Source organism: Tasmannia lanceolata, unplaced genomic scaffold (assembly GCF_043159265.1).
Source record: "Tasmannia lanceolata isolate RefF3 unplaced genomic scaffold, GAP_Taslan_0.1 ptg000018l, whole genome shotgun sequence".
In the NCBI taxonomy this organism is placed as follows: Eukaryota; Viridiplantae; Streptophyta; class Magnoliopsida; order Canellales; family Winteraceae; genus Tasmannia; species Tasmannia lanceolata.
Genome location: NW_027518695.1, coordinates 49,938,873 through 49,957,258, shown reverse-complemented (window position 1 = coordinate 49,957,258; position 18,386 = coordinate 49,938,873). Strand labels below are relative to the sequence as shown.

General features: G+C 37.6%; 1 pseudogene; it reads right to left on the bottom strand.

Moving 5' to 3' along the window:
* LOC143851512 (amine oxidase [copper-containing] zeta, peroxisomal-like) overlaps positions 1–18,386 on the bottom strand; it is a 79,689-nt pseudogene that overhangs the window by 19,076 nt on the left and 42,227 nt on the right.

Here is an 18,386-nt window from a genome sequence, read left to right as displayed (position 1 = left end):
TGAGATTTCAATATCCCTTTCTACTTTCCTGATATCTGAGATTTCAACGTCCTTTTCTTCTTCCCTTCCCTTCTTCTCTCAACCCACAAGAAAGTGATGATCGACCGGTGACCTCCAGAATCCTGCTTTTCCTCTCCTCCCCTTCCCTTCTCTCCATTTCTCCCTCTGTGTGACCTAGAAACTGACTGTTGCCTGAATGAAATAAACCCATCTCAGTTAAAATTAACCCCTTGGCTGTCTGAAATATAATTTTGGCCAAGTTTGCTTTGTAATTTTTTCCATGAAGTGATCCATTGGTGAATGGTCTTCATTAAGAAATTGCATTGGCAGAAAATATGGCTGATGAGTGCTGGCAGCTTTTGCCAAGAGATGGTCATAAGAGAGAGAGAGAGAGAGAGAGAGAGAGAGAGAGAGAGAGAGATTACAAAATTCTTTGTCTTCTCCGTTGACGAGTTGAAAACCAGCAAATCATTCGTCTTGCTGGGGAAATATGCCAGCCGCTTGATGGATCATCTCCCTGTTTGTTGAAGGTCTCCTTACATCGGTAAAGGGTGAGAAATGGGTGGAGAAGATGAAGGCCAAGATGGTATAGAAAGTTATTGCATCTAACATCTGTTAATATTTACTGTTAGGAGCGAATGGGGGAAGTTTGGGGGCAAATTTATCACCCATACCAAACGTCAGTATCAAGGACTTCAAAAATAGTTGCAAGCAAAGAAGAAATTCTTGAACAGAGGATTACTAAAATATCAAGCTACAGAATTAGATTCGTGCAAGTGTTCATTGTCAAGAAGAAAAAACTACAATGCAACAGTATCAGATATTTTGCTCAAATCCTCGACTACCCAGACAAGGCTGCCTAATAATACTAAAGGGTTTTCATTCAATCCAGAGATTGCTAACAACATATTCGTCACAAAACTCTTACGACTCTATCTATAGATATAGTTAACCACAAAAACACTGCACTAGAAAATAAAACACCTTATAAAATTTATAATGTACCAAGACCTTACAAAAGGTGATAAAAGAATGTAGTAAAACAAATAGGTTGGATTATAAGACAAGATCAGCGGCACAAATAACTCTACAGGACATTTTTCTCTTATCATTCTATCTATGGATATAGATATAGAAAAACATATAGACAATGCACTAGCTAATATAACCCATCATGAGAATTACATAAGGTGCTAAAAGAAAACAATAAAACAAATAGATTGCATTATAAGTCAAGATTAACGGCACAAATAACTCTATAGGACATTCTTTGTGACTCAGTTACAAGCTTAAAGCCAACGTAAGGTTATATAGGAACCAACTGAATTTAAAATACAGTACTGAAATTGAAACATACCTAGATGTTTTTATTAGTCATTCTATTTTAATTACCACTCAATACATTATGTCTCTACCATGGTTTTAAATTTCGACCGAAATCCGAAATTTCGGTGGAGACCGACACCGAAATCGATAAAAACCGAAACGGTCATTTATTTCGGCCGAAATTTCGGAATTTTGGTTGAAATTTCGGTTTTTCCAAAATTTGACCCAAAAATTCTGTTTTTTAATATTAATTTAATATTGGTTTTGAATTTTGTACCAGATTTCGAACGAAATTTCAATTTCAGGGTCCGAAACCGAGATTTTAAACCTTGGTCTCTACACATCCCAGCCATCAGGTATATCACGTGCACACCCCTAAGTAACACATTTCATCAGTAACCTAGATGATGATGGAAATGTATATGATATTTACATTTACAAGATCTGCATTCCCTCCCAACTGGAATTGTATGCTTTAATCATAAATAAAAAGGTGTGGATGTGTTTAAATAATTCAGGAAAAAAATTTGCTTTAAGCCATCAAACAATAACTGCATCATGGAAAAATTTCAAATGTTATCCATCAGCAATAAACCATGTCGCGTACTTTTTTTTCCCCATCTGCAGGATGACAAATAATACGGCAGCAACTTGGAGGGGTTCTTTAGAAGGATCAAAGTAAATATATGATTGTGGCTTAAGGACGATTAACATAAAAACAAATGTTGGAATTGACATCTTGAACTCTGATGTACTCGAGACTTTTATATTCATTGTATGCCTGTTAGTCTCTCTTTCCGGCTGTGGGTTGAAGACTGAGAAATACTTGTGAGATGTCGCAGAAGAGAAGGGGATAATAAGTCGGTGGCTATTGGTCTATCTCAATCCTATGAATTCTTATTTTGTTATATAAATACAACATTTATTTTGTTGCAAATTATGAATGTAATCAGTAATTTTAAATGTACATGTGTATGGAAGTGTCCCCATTTCTGGATTTTAAGGGTTACCATGCCAGACACCCTGTATCTGTGTCGACAGTAGACACACAAATCTGTGTCAACAGATCACAGATCTTCAAGATTGGAAGAGCTTTGGATGAAAATCAAATTTATTAAATCTAACGGTCAGCAAAGAGCATATCCAGTAAACCAACTGAGAACACCATGCGTCCATGCCCCTGCTAGTATGGGAAGCAAAAGTGATCACACAGGTCCATTCATATTGCATAAGAAAAATGCATTAAGAAAAACATAATTGATATTACACTGAAAGAAAAACATAATTGATAATCCCAAGAAAATATAGCAAGACACTGAGCAGCATCGTTTGAATGGTTCATGTATCTAGAGTGACTTCAGAAAACAGGAAATATGTGAGACATTGTAACATCTTCATAATTGAATGTCTCAACCATGATCAGAATAGTCCTTGCAACATATAGAAATTCACCTTTCATAGGGCATAACGGGATAGAAAGGAAGAATACACTACACTTTCCAGTATTTCCAGTATTTCTTAATCATACATACATGCTCACAAAAGAGTTTAGTTTAATTTTATAACATTCACATAAGAACAGCCACAACTGGCCTATAACCATTAAAGAAACAAAAGATATTCATGCTGGAAACATCACAAAGCAATTGAGAAATTTTAATAGGTCTCACTAATTAAAATATAAAAGTAAGTTGGAACTGCCCAAAGAACAATATTTGTTTCTTCAAGAGGGCGATTCTGCTTAACCCATGTCGCCAACCCCTCATTGAGACGTGGATTTTGATTAGGAAATTCTCCTCCAGGAAACTTCTCATCACGGTTATATGCTGTAACCCAAGATTATGCTTCAAGAAAGCAGATCTTCTCAAGAATTTTGCATCTGGACCAGCTAATGGCAAGCAATTCGATCCGGGCACTAGCTTATAGCCTGTTAGCTGCCCCGTTCGATTGACAGTTCTCGTGTTCCTGACCTGAATATATAAATTTTGACCATTTCATTCAGTTATTAAGTTTCCCTTCAAAAACACAAATGATAACATATTTCTCTATCCCAAGCTATCCAGGCCAACTGAACATCAAGCAGAAGTCATCAATTATAGAAAAGTGAAGAGACAAAAACATGAACTTGAAATAAATGTTTAAAAACGTGGATGCGGTGTAGAACGCAGGCAAAGAAAATCCTAGTTGACTAGGCACAAGGCGGTCAAGTACTTCGTAGAGGCAGCTAAGTACTCAGGTGATGTAGTCATAATTCAGGAGAATCAAAGGAGTTTTTATTGACTCTGTAGGGCAAAATGTGGAACGCGGAATGCGGCAAGGTTAAAGGGAGTTGACTGAGGGGAGTCCACATTGACGTGGGGGAGTTTTAAAACTAGTTTACATGAAGAATGACAATAAAATTACAATTTTATAACTTACTAGATATACCAATTGATTTTCCATATAAAAAATAGCTTTAAAATATCCACAAAAAGGAAGCCATTAAAAAAAAAATTTCCATGAAAGGAAATTTTTCTAAGATGTTACACGTGTTAAGGAGTGGACCCAAGTTCCTTTTTCTTTCAAAATTACTATTGAATCACACAATCATATCTATGCACGGGCCGTAATACTTAGAAAGATCTCAAAATATACAATTTAATGAATCTTGTCACATTGGCATATTCTCCATTGAATGAGGGGATGGATATATGACAAATCACAAATGAATATACAAGATAGGAGAAAAATATATATGATGTAAAAGTTATGAGTTTATTTGAAGAGATGCAAAAACATAAACTATCTCAAAGAAAAAATAGAAAACAACATGGAAAATATGTACGTCTTCAAAAGGTTCAAAAGAGATCTCAGAATTTAAGCAGTTATTGGATATGTGACGTACAACGGAGTGGTTGCCAAAACAAGAACAAGAAATATAAGTATCAAAGTTACAGTCAATGCAATTTCCGAGCAAGAAGAACTTCCCTGACCAGCGTAAGTATACTCACCAGCCAGTGTCGAGCAGATGAAGAACTTTAACATTGACCAGGGAAGAACTTCAGTACCAATGAAGTTCTTCTTACTTGCCCAAAACAAGAACAACAAATATAAGTATCCAAGTTACAGTCAATGCAATTTCCTTGCAAGAACTTCATTGACCAGCGTAAGTATACTCACAATCCAGTGTCGAGCAGATGGTCACAGTCGCACATTGCTTGCAATTCAGACTTGAACAGTTTCTCTTCGGCATAGAATGCACTATTATGGATATTACTCTGCCCTGGTTCTTCAACTTTAAGATTCACCTCAACCACCTATACAAAAGAGGGCCACAAGGCAAATCTATGTTCATGGTATTAACAACACAGTGATATAATAAACATCCGCGACCCACATATAAAGTAAATTGTGAGTTGAGAGACTTACGGGTGCTTACTACTAATTGCATGTGGAACTGTCCATCAGTTACTGTAAAAAAATCAGCAAAAGATATCTCAATGCATATGGGGATTTGGTAGTCCTGTGTCTGATAAAACATGAAATATTATGAACCCCCATAAGCTTCATGTGGACATACAAACATGAAATATTATGAACCCCCATAAGCTTCATGAAATATCAGAAATTTCAAAAGTTGTTAGTGCTATTTCTTAGGTAAAAATGGTCTGGCATGGAATAATTGGATGAAGTCATTCTGGCTGTTAAACTAAATGTGAATTTTTTTTATAACCAACTTAAAGAGCATACACCATCTCAAAGAGTATTTGGCAAGAAATCATTAAAAAATCAGCGATTGTCTAAAATTGAGAAAGTTGCATTGTCATGCATTCCATATTTAATGGCAACTGACTAGGAAGATGGTACGGGGGTTCCATTCTGCTAGCCATAGAGCGAGCGTATTAGACACCAATTGCTATCAAAATGCACCATCCATACGATACCAATAAATTCAATTGGCATAAACTTAAAAAGTAACTTGTAATAGAGGAAATAATACTTAATTTAGCTTAGCAAGTATAGCTTTAGTACTTTTGTAGGTTTCTTGAACACAACATGTAATACACTTTCTATATTTATTTAGGGCTTCTATAAAACAGAAATTGGGCTTTATTATGGCTGTGAATTTCGTTCAGTTCTGGATGTTTTTACCGTTTTATAGCCGTTTGAAGGGTATTTTCCATCTTTTTGCCTCCCAGAACAAGAAAAACCCTATATTAGCTTTAGATGCTCTATAGCTTTAGTACTTTTTTAGGTTTCTTGGACAGCAACATGTAATACACTTTCAATATTTATTTAGGGCTTCTATAAAACATAAATTGGGCTTTATTATGGCTGTGAATTTTGTTCCAATCTGGCTGTTATTACCGTTTTTTAGCCTTTTGAAGGGTATTTTCCATATTTTTGCCTCCCAGAACAAGAAAACCCTATATGAGCTCATCTAAGCCCTCTTTTTTCACTTCTTCAACTGCCCAACATTTCTCACTCAATTTGTTCTAACTTCTACGCAATGTTTTAAAAATCAGAATCAAATCGTAAATCACAATAAGGTTGAATCGTAAAACCTATCATAAATCATAAGATTCATTTAGATTTATATATGATCTATCTATCTATGTATATATATAGTAAAATTTAAAAAAATCAAAGAATAACAAAAAAGTCAATTACTCGTTTTTCATTCAAATCTATCAATTTAAATAGAAACTATTATGAATAGTTATTCGATATCATATAATACAAATTGTTTGCTAACAAACTAGTCACATATTGATCATCTGTTTCTCCTCCAAACCAATGCATATTGGATAATAATCTTAAAAATAATAATTGATACACGATTGTAGACACCCCATTTTGACCGGACCCAAGTTCGCTATGCTTGGGAGAAACCCCATCCGATCATTTCCGCCATGTTTCGCATTTTTCCGTGAGAGGTTGAGAGAGATTATTCATAAGAATCCAAGCGAGGGAGAATTTGGACCCGTTTGGTGGGCCCGCATTGAACATTTGTTTAAAATTCGAATCAACCGAGGGCCCACATTGTGGGGCCCACGTTGTGGGGCCCGCGTTGTGGGGCCCACATTGTGGGGCCTCAGTAGGGCCTCTTGTGAGGCCTCTTATGAAGAACAATAATGATGGATTCTCCACTAAAGAAACATGATGGGCCCTCCACTAAGAAGAATGATGATGGATTCTCCACTAAGAAACATGATGGGCCCTCCACTAAGAAGAATGATGATGGATTCTCCACTAAGAAACATGATGGGCCCTCCACTAAGAAGAATGATGATGGATTCTCCACTAAGAAACATGATGGGCCCTCCACTAAGAAGAATGATGATGGATTCTCCACTAAGAAACATGATGGGCCCTCCACTAAGAAGAATGATGATGGATTCTCCACTAAGAGGGACAACATGATGAGCTCTCCACCAACACATCTCTCTCTCTCTCTTTCTCTCCCTATATATATCTTCCTTCCCATCCATAAAAAAGAGGAGAAAGAGGAGGAGATTTACCTTCCATTATCTCTTTCTCTTCCATTATCTCTTCCAATCACTCCCTCAAATCCCTTTCCCTATATTCTTCTTCCATTATCTCTCCCAATCACCTCCCAATCCTTCCCTCTAAGAGAAAGCGAAAGACGGCGGATCGGATCGGCGGCGGCAAGATCTTCACCACAGGTAGGTGCATTTTTCTCAAAATATTTCTGTATTTTTCCGAATTTTTCTGATTTTTTCCGCAAATTGTGTTTTAAAAATAGAAAACTCTTCAAAAAAACATCTTTTGACGAAGAAAAATTAAATTATATACCAAACAGATTCCAAATTTAATGCAATTTCGTGGGAAATTAATATGGTACTGATTCATTTTACCATGAATTTTTAAGGATTTTTGGAGTTTATTTGGTATATTATTTAATGCTTTCTTTGAAAATTATCAGATTTTGTGAGACTTGTTACTGACATCAAATCACCCTTAAAATTCTTAAAATTTTTACAGTAGTCTTATCTTCCATATTTCTTGTTACTGTAAAATTTTCGAGTGATTTGGATCTGTTTTCATATGGGATGTAGTGTTAATTCTTAATCTGGTCTGAAAATTGTAAAATCCGAAATCGGTAGTAAATAGTCTTTATAATTTATGAAATTCTCACCGTATGCTCATTTTATTGATATCTTATTTCTGTAGAAATTTCATAGAATTTATATGTCTATTTCTTGTAGTTTCTGTGTTAATTTGGCAATCTGGTCATTTAATTGTTAAATCAAGATTAAATATGAATTTAATGTAAAAATCTGCAAAACTCATCTATTAAGCTACATACATTCCCATCTTGCTGCTGTAGAAATTTCAACTCATTTCGAATTCGTTTGCAATAATTTCACTTGTAAAATCATTCATATGCTTAAAATTGATACAATCCATTGAAAATTTGAAATTAATTACTACCAAGTGATTTTCAACATTCGAAATTCGAAATTAAAATTGATAAAATCCATTGATAAAATCACATTTACTCAAACTTAATCTAACAAAACCTGAAGGTATCATAGATTGCGCGAACTTATTGCACACACTTACATCACTTGCATCTAAACCCCTGCATCTCACATGCACACACGTCCTATTTTAGGAACCCGGAGTGTTATCTAGCATGGTTGACTGGGATTTCATCACCTGGTGCCTCTGTGCTAGAGAAGCATTCCACCCTTAGCCTAGTACCTTTATGGTACGTAAACGGATCTCTTGTTCACGTACTGATACGCCGGACACTGGTACAGTATATCGAACATGGATTCGCGCTAAGGGAACTCTTGGCCTTACCCCTAGATTAACCCACACATGCATGTAGTATACGAACACATGTGCATCACGTGTGTGAGCCTAGTTTAGGATATCCTACCCATTTGTGTCTAGATTAGGCCGTAGTCCATCTTCCAATGGCTACGATCGGTCCTAGGTACACAAACAAAGTCATGAGTCGAGATCCTTTCTCCACTCCGCTAGATTAGGGTTAGGGTTGATGCCTTCAGGTAACACTGATAAAATGTGTGAAGATTAAAAAACTTTTCCTTTGGGGTTAGGATGTAAATCCCATTCATTTCCAAAGATCTCATAGGATTAGTCATTCATGATCCATCCGTTGAAAGCAATCTTATGCTATCTCATCTCATCTTGATCACAGATTTTCAATCTTCTATTATATGATTCGATCGTGTTTCCATATCTTTTAGAGAGTCTTTTGACTCATCTGTCTTTAGCTGTTGTCAGTGGAGTCTTTGACTCGTGTTTTCTTTTCCTTTAGAGAGTCTTTGACTCATATATCCTTTAGTTGGTGTTAGTGGAGTCTTTGACTCGTGTTTTCATCTCTTTTAGAGAGTCTTTGACTCATTTATCCTTTAGTTGGTGTTAGTGGAGTCTTTGACTCGTATTTCTTTTCCTTTAGAGAGTCTTTGACTCATATATCCTTTAGTTGGTGTTAGTGGAGTCTTTGACTCGTGTTTTTCATCTCTTTTAGAGAGTCTTTACTCATTAATCCTTTAGTTAATGTTAGTGGAGTCTTTGACTCGTATTTCTTTTCCTTTAGAGAGTCTTTGACTCATTTATCTTTTAGTTGGTGTCATTGGAGTCTTTGACTCGTGTTTCCGTTTTTAGAGAGTCTTTGACTCATCTGTTTTATTTGCAGTATTATTAGAGAGTCTTTGACTTCGTTATCTCATTTCAGTGTTATCAGTTGCTCTTATTAGAGAGTCTTTGACTCGTTTATCCTTTAGTCGCTTTTATTAGAGAGTCTTTGACTCATTTATTCTCCAGTTACTGTCATTAGAGAGTCTTTGACTCATTTGCTCTTATAATAGTATTATTAGAGCATAGTTGATTTGCCGTAAGTGTTTGATAGGTAGAGAGTTCGTTCCGAACTACGTTGGCTTGATCCTCTTCCACGAGGTACGTAGTGCAGCTTGGGATCCACATCCCAAGTCCAGCCAAACCTTTAAAAATAAAAATTTTAAATCTTTCAAAGTTACAAAAATATTCAAACCATTTTCAAAAAGATCTTCCTCTAGAGTTAGGAGTATGTCCTAGCTGTTTAGGTTGTGTTCTAGAGTTAGGAGTTTGTCTTGATTTGTATTGATATGGTATGTCCTGTCGTGTGAGTGTCCCTAGAGTTAGGAGGCCTCGAGTCGATCGGTTAGACATTTAGTCGAACCGATGGCTAGACTAGGCATATAGTCAGCCCGTGGTTTTCATTAGGTTGCACAGCCTAGTTACACATAGGATTGTAGGAACCACCTGCATTAGCCTAAGGCTAATCAACTTGCATTAGTTAGGGCATATAGGGTGTCCTAAAATCCACAATTCACTGGAATTTTAATAATCATACAAGAAGCTTTAATAACTGGTTCGGTCTTTTAGATCGAGTCTAGGATAGAGGGCTAGATGTCTTAGGCATCATAATTTAGAATAGGGCATCGAACTACGTGGGCTCCGATTCTTCCCGAGGCCGGGATACGTAGCGCAGCTAGGATGGATGGCCATTCTGGTCCGAGTCCAGTCCTGCATTAGAGTTAGGACTTGTCTTGTCCCGTCATACATAGCATAGATTTGTGTCTCATGTTTTGATATGTTTTCTTACTTTCTTGTACTGATACTATACCTTTGGTTGTAGCTTGCATGTGCGTGTCCACCAGAAACTTAGACACCCATTAGGCATGTCACTCATAACCTAGCTTTGCTTAGGTGACACATTTTTCATTTCATTTTACGTGTTTATTTCTCCATTCTCAGGAAATGCATGCTTAGGTAGACGATTCCTGAGGATTGTTCCCATTTCACATGATTTTTACTCAAACTTCTTTGGAATTAATGAAAATGGCATAAGAGACCAAGTGCTTGCACTCGGGCGAATTGGGGGTGCTCTCAGACCTTCCCCATTCGTAACCAGGCACGAACCCATATATATTTCTGGTTATCCATTGCACAGAGGATTTGATTTTAGGGTTCCATGGCCTATCCATGGATGGCGACTCTGAGTTCTTTTTAGGTACATCTCGGTTTCGAGCCCTGGCTCCTGATCAGGATGTATCTCATTCGTTTTGTATCGCCACTCGTGCTATGCTGTGAGGGTGGCATCCGTTTCGAGAGTTCCTTGGCAGAGCTCTCCTTCACATTGTGGAGATCTTAGAGGATTGCTGTGGGGACCTCGCGTCCCTCGCCGCACTCGTCCTCAGGATCGGGGTCCACAGGCTGGCGACTCTGCTGGGGAGTTCTTGAAACATTGCCTAACTCTTTAAAAATGCCATTTTTATTAACCTTGGAGAAATTTGAGCTAAAATCATTTTAAATGGGAACTCTATCGTTAGAATCCAGGGGCACCAGGTAGGTGCGTAATTAAAACAAAGGATTCACACACTGCACATCATGCATTGTCATATTTTTTATTTTTTTATTTTTTATTATTTTTCATTGTTTTTCATTATTGGCTCCATGGGATAGATTCAATGCGTGCCTGACTGGGATGTTATTACATCCTGATGGTACTATTGAATCTATTTCCAAGCTATGCGCCAGCGCTGCAGCATATTAAGTATGTTTCATACGCATAGTACCCATTAGATTGAGTCCGGAGCCCTACTTTGTTTTATATATATTATATATATACTTACTGACCTAGTGAAGCCCAACTAGGGAGTACCCGTGTGTATATTGCATTCATATAGGGTCGAACATCTGTTGCTTACACATGTGGAGCCTAGAGGAGCTTTGCCCCATTTGTAGACTAGGGTAGCTCATTTTTACATTGCTACAACACTGTCCTAGTACACTCACCAGTCTGTCTTGAGTCGAGACTTCCTTGACTCCGTTAGATTAGAATTAGGGCTGGTGCCCCTGGTTAGGATTTGTGTGTATGTGTATTTACTTATATATACTGATTATGTATATTATGGTTCTCCTCTTAGTCAGAGATTCCTTATTCCTTTCAGTCGGTTATATCCATTCCGAATTTAGATCTAGATCTAGTCAGTGGATTTTGACCGTCATTACCTTGGCCGGGTTTAGCCCTTGATCTGTTGATTATAGGGTTTGACCCATTGTTGTATATTCTCACCTTTGGTTAGTCCATCTGTTGATCACCCTTCTCTAGTAACCGTTATTCATACCTTTCGATTGAGCTAGGGTGATCCCTTGTATAGTCGTTATGCTGCCGGATTTTATCCAGAACATTTTGAGCATGACGGCTACTCTTTAGAGTCAGTTTACTTAGTCTGGACCTTGACCTCCTCGTATAGCCGTTATGCTGCTGGATTTTATCCAAAAGCATGTTAAGCATGATTGCTATCCTTTGGAGTCAGTCTGCCTTATCTTGATTCTCATATATACATCACTCAGTGGGATTAGATCCTTGTCTTTGTCTACCTGTTTTATCTTGAGACCTGGCCGATGGCTCTTTTGCTGTCCTTATGACCATGGTCTATCATTTCTGATCATATTGATCGTACAGTTGTTGATATCCATCATTCAGATTTTAGATCTGGTCTTTGACCCTACTTTTGTCATTCTTATGGCCATGGTCTATTATCTGAGCCATTGATTTTTTGATCCATGTTTACCTATCATATATCTTTTACCCTTGGATCATATCGAAATCATTAATGGAAAAGTTTGATCTTACCTGTATTCTTTGAGTGCATGATCATTGCTGAGATCGAAATTTATTTTGATTATGGATGTTTATCGTTCCTGACTCTTTCATTCCCAAAAAGAAGAGCAGTTATACTCAAATGAGACTTCAAGGTGTGGATTGAGAATTCATTGAAACCCTGTTGATGTAGGTCATAATATCACTGTCTATTTCGCTTTGACCTTCATAGACAGTATTTCTTTGATTTTTAGAATAAAATACCCTTTGGTGTATTTCAAGATTACTCTTTTCTCTGTTTGTTCAGAATCTTTATCCCATGACTATTGATCTAGTGTGTGTGCTTCCAAGTCAAGAGTCTATGTTTAGCGAAAGACCATTTTTTCTAAAGACTGACTATTTCTAATCATACTTGATCCAGGCAGTCTATTGTTTTACCCACATTGTCAACATAAGCCTTTTGTTGCCCCATTTAACCTAGACCTTGTGGAGTTGCTTTTTCTGGGATTTCTACTCCGGGATTGAACTTTATAGTTATCATTATCATGAGGAAAGGTGTATCACCTATAAGTTTTCAGCGTCAGTTCACTATCTTTGAAGAAGTGTCCTGTGTCTTTAGATTTGTCTTTCATTGAGCGTACATCAATTTTCTTCTCTCTAAGTTGAAAAAGTTCAGTTCCATAGATGTTAAAAGAAAAAAAGAAGTGTCATATCTGTCAATCTTTCTTATATGGAATCAGTGTTCTGTTTTCTATCAGAACTGATGAAAAGCCCATTGAGGTGTGTCAAAAATCATCAATGTACTTACAGTCTTCAATTCAATAAAATTGTTGATTTCGTATCTTTGATACTCTATGATTCACTCTTAGATCTAATGTTTAAACAACTAAAGACCCCCTTCTCGGATTAGAATGCAGACGAAATTCACCTCGAGATCTGAAAGATGGTCGAACGAGAGGAAGAGCGTCGAGCATAGCCACTTAAAGAAGAAATCAAATCCATTGATAGTGGTATCGAAATCCGAAACTCGGGATGGATGGATTGGAAAAACTTTATCTCCTAAGGAGCGCAAAGAATTGATAAACCTGTTTAGAGGGGTTTGAGGTAGTTTTGCTTGATCCTATAAAGGATAAACCAGGGGAATGCCCTGTCGTTGATCAAAGCAAGACTTCATCTGCTTTAGACATCCAGTTGAGGAATAAAATTTTAAAGAGATAAGCGTCAGGCATCCTGTGGAGCTGATGAGATATTGAGAGAAGATTTTCAGACAGAGTTGTGGAATCTTGAGCATAAATTCAAGATCTTTGAGACGGGAGTGGAGCACAGTGGTTGAAGTTTTGCCAGAAAACCACCAGACTCCTCAAAAAAAAAAAAAAAAAAAAATTTTTTTCAAAGGCTTTGAACCTTAAACAAAAGGGCTTGTACATCAAATACATCAGGAGGCCATCCTTGATCGTTTGAGCTTTTATAGCCAAAATCCTAATGTTTTAAAATCCATTTGTAAACCCTTTGGGCCAAAAGCAAAATTAAAACAACTTCTTTTCAAACACATTATAAACCCGGGGCATTTATGCACCCGAACTACGTCGGACCTGATCCCCACCTCTTCAGGGGTACGTAGGCAACTTGATTAATTCAAGTTCGGTCAAACCTTGGGATAAAATCCCCTTTGAAAATTTTGAAGCTAAATGCTAAACCATTCTTTGAAAAATCCCAAAGCGAACTACGCGGATCTGATCCTCCATCTTTGGGGTACGTAGGTAGTCTGGCTAGACCAGATTCGGTTCAAATCTTTAGAACCTTAGGTATTCAACCCTTTCGAACCCAAGCCCACCTAGAAAGTCCTTCTGGTGAAACAAGCAAAGGTTCGAGGCGAATGAAAAGAAAAACAGAAAGAAAAGAATGAGAGTCTGAAGACCCACTAGGTTGAAAACCCGAAAGGGCGGCCTAGAGATATACATTTGCTAAGTTAACAGCCAAAAGAGTTAGCTTATGCAAAAAGTCAGGGTAGTGGTCTGCTGGATTGAAAACTTGAAGAGGTAATCCAGTCAAGGGCAAAGACTTCCCATGAACAGTTGAGTTGAATAGAAGCAGAAGGAGTTCCTCAGTTACGTAGAATTCCCAAGTTTGAGTACAAGCAAAAGTTGAGATAAGTGGTCTTTCAGACTGAAAGCTTGGAAAGCAAAAGTTATGACTTCTTTTGAAGAGAGAAATCAGGGAGACGGAGAAGCCACCTCTGCACAGGGCAGAATCCTGGAATCCGAGTAGTGTCAGCGAGACTTATTTTGACACCTTTTTAAACTAGGGGCATTAAGACCGAGCAATCCGAAAGGGGTAACAACCATGACAGAGATCCCGATGGAGGAAATTAGGTCATCTTGACATAGTTTTTGAGAGTGCTCTAAGAGTGGCTAACCTTACCATAACAAAATAACACATTTTATCTAAGGGTGAATCAAAATTTAGTCAAGTCCCTTGAATATTGTAAGTCTTCTTTGAAAGAGTCATCAGAAGTCTGTTTCTGGTTTATCATTGTTTTTCTTTTAGAATCAAAAGTGTTTGGCACTGGAGAGAATGGGTGTATACCTTCCAAAGTGAAAAGAAAATTCAAAGTAGATCCTGGTTTAAGAATCAAAGAAGGGCAAGAGATTTGTTATTCAGACCTGCCTGAAACATCAAAGCCTCAAGCACTGAGCAAAATGAAGAATTCTTACATTCAGCCCTTTGTGGAGATGGTTTTACCACTATACCAAAGAAAGAACCCATGCAAACTCAAATTTTTTCTACTTACCTTGCTTTTGCCTTCTTAAGACTTTGTCATGGAAGCACATCATACTAGGGGCATCTTTTATGACTTACGTCATAAAAGATATTACACAATGATAACTGGGATATCTATTCTTAGCAAATAGAAAGCAGAGAAGCTTGAACATGCTCTTTGAGTTGAATTCCTTGATCCAATTGTTTCTTTTGGAGTCAGTTTCAGAAACTTTAATTCCCAGCGGAGTATAAAATCTACTCCTGCATCCTTCAAACCTCATCAAAATGCTTCTCACCTGTTAAAGAGAGTCAGCACCTGAAAATCTCATCAATCTATTTGAGTTTTGCTTTCAGCAAAGATCATGCGCTCCTAGTTATTCTTGGTAAGAGATGACTGGCCCATTAGTGAAATCGATCAAAGATGGTAAATTCTTCATTCCTTTTGAAAGATTTTAACAGAGTTTGAAATTACCGAACTTGCGTTACGCGGTTTGGTCTTTTTGAAAGATTTTAACAGAGTTTGAAATTACCGAACCTGTGTTACACAGTTTGGTCGTTTTGAAAGTTTTTAACAGAGATAGAAATTACCGAACCTGTGTTACACTGTTTGGTCCTTTTGAAAGATTTTAATAGAGATGGAAATTATCGAACCTGTGTTACACGGTTTGATCTTTTTGAAATGTTTTAATAAGGAAAATATTTCCGATCCTGTGTTACACGGATTGGTCTTTTCTTCCTTCTCCCGGGTATTTAGTACCCCGATGATTAGTAGTGTAATGTCAAGTAGTGACTTACCTAATCATCGTCCCGCAATGTGCAGCTTCTTAACGAGTTAGGAGTCATGTGTATCTGCGAAGAGGTTTGTAGGGGACTGTTTAGCAGGACCTACGAATTTGGGTTTATGTGGAACTGTTTAGCAGAACCGCGTGATCCGGAGTGATTCGCTACCTTGAAAGAGAGGAGTCAGAGTTACTCGGATAGTTAAACAGATTTATTTTCAGTAATGATCTGTATAACTATCGCTAGGCTTGAGACTTAGTCTCGCCTCTGGTACTTAGTACCCAGATGATTAGTAGTGTAATGTCAAGTAGTGACTTACCTAATCATCGTTCCGCAATGTGCAGCTTCTTAACGAGTTAGGAGTCATGTGTATCTGCGAAGAGGTTTGTAGGGGACTGTTTAGCAGGACCTACGAATTTGGGTTTATGTGGAACTGTTTAGCAGAACCGCGTGATCCAGAGTGATTCGCTACCTTGAAAGAGAGGAGTCAGAGTTACTCGGATAGTTAAACAGATTTATTTTTAGTAATGATCTGTATAACTATCGCTAGGCTTGAGACTTAGTCTCGCCTCTGGTACTTAGTACCCAGATGATTAGTAGTGTAATGTCAAGTGGTGACTTACCTAATCATCGTCCCGCAATGTGCAGCTTCCTAACGTGTTAGGAGTCATGTGTATCTGCGAAGAGGTTTGTAGGGGACTGTTTAGCAGGACCTACGAATTTGGATTTACGTGGAACTGTTTAGCAGAACCGCATGATCCGGAGTGATTCGCTACCTTGAAAGAGAGGAGTCAGAGTTACTCGGATAGTTACACAGATTTATTTTCAGCAATGATCTGTATAACTATCGCTGGGCTTGAGACTTAGTCTTGCCTCGGGTATTAGAAGTTTGAGTTTAGCTTGAATATTCGATTACCCTAATAATTGGTCGAGTCTTTGACTGATCGGCATGATTTAAAAAAAAAAAAAAAAAAAAAACTCTTTGAGTGTTTGGTTTTGAACTTGTTTTGGACGAGTTTCAATACATTGGTCTTTGGCCTATTTTTGTAGGTTTCTAAAAAGAAAAAAAACTCTTTGAGTGTTTGGTTTTGAACTTGTTTTGGACGAGTTTCAATACATTGGTTTTTGGCCTATTTTTGCAGGTTTCTAAAAAGGAAAAACTCTTTGAGTGTTTGGTTTTGAACTTGTTTTGGACGAGTTTCAATACATTGGTCTTTGGCCTATTTTTGCAGGTTTCTAAAAAGGAAAAACTCTTTGAGTGTTTGGTTTTGAACTTGTTTTGGACGAGTTTCAATACATTGGTCTTTGGCCTATTTTTGCAGGTTTCTAAAAAGGAAAAACTCTTTAAGTGTTTGAGTTTGTGCTTGTCTTAGACAAATTGCAACGTGGTTTCTAAGAAAAAAAAAATGAAAGCTCTTTGAGTAATTGAAGTGATTGGTTTGTTTGTTTGGTTTGTGCTCTTTGAGCAATTGTTATGTGTACTTTGGCTTAGCCTGATATATAAAAAAAAAGAAAAAGAAAAAATGTTTGTGTTTTTGTAATCGTTCGTTCGTTTTTTATTAATTAGTCGAGTCATGAGTATTAGGGAGAGACTATCTCTTTGAGATGTCTTAGTTGCCGAGTTAAGAGTCGGTGAGAGACTATCTCCCTATTGTTAGTAGAGTTTTATCTTTGTGAATATCGTTTTAAAACTGAAAACCCAAAAATTTGCTTTGTTTTGGTTTCGGGTCAGTCAAAATGTGTCGTCTGTTCAGCTTTGCCATTCGCGTGTTACACACGCTCTGCCAAAGAGGGGCATCTGTAGACACCCCATTTTGACCGGACCCAAGTTCGCTATGCTTGGGAGAAACCCCATCCGATCATTTCCGCCATGTTTCGCATTTTTCCGTGAGAGGTTGAGAGAGATTATTCATAAGAATCCAAGCGAGGGAGAATTTGGACCCGTTTGGTGGGCCCGCATTGAACATTTGTTTAAAATTCGAATCAACCGAGGGCCCACATTGTGGGGCCCACGTTGTGGGGCCCGCGTTGTGGGGCCCACATTGTGGGGCCTCAGTAGGGCCTCTTGTGAGGCCTCTTATGAAGAACAATAATGATGGATTCTCCACTAAAGAAACATGATGGGCCCTCCACTAAGAAGAATGATGATGGATTCTCCACTAAGAAACATGATGGGCCCTCCACTAAGAAGAATGATGATGGATTCTCCACTAAGAAACATGATGGGCCCTCCACTAAGAAGAATGATGATGGATTCTCCACTAAGAAACATGATGGGCCCTCCACTAAGAAGAATGATGATGGATTCTCCACTAAGAAACATGATGGGCCCTCCACTAAGAAGAATGATGATGGATTCTCCACTAAGAGGGACAACATGATGAGCTCTCCACCAACACATCTCTCTCTCTCTCTTTCTCTCCCTATATATATCTTCCTTCCCATCCATAAAAAAGAGGAGAAAGAGGAGGAGATTTACCTTCCATTATCTCTTTCTCTTCCATTATCTCTTCCAATCACTCCCTCAAATCCCTTTCCCTATATTCTTCTTCCATTATCTCTCCCAATCACCTCCCAATCCTTCCCTCTAAGAGAAAGCGAAAGACGGCGGATCGGATCGGCGGCGGCAAGATCTTCACCACAGGTAGGTGCATTTTTCTCAAAATATTTCTGTATTTTTCCGAATTTTTCTGATTTTTTCCGCAAATTGTGTTTTAAAAATAGAAAACTCTTCAAAAAAACATCTTTTGACGAAGAAAAATTAAATTATATACCAAACAGATTCCAAATTTAATGCAATTTCGTGGGAAATTAATATGGTACTGATTCATTTTACCATGAATTTTTAAGGATTTTTGGAGTTTATTTGGTATATTATTTAATGCTTTCTTTGAAA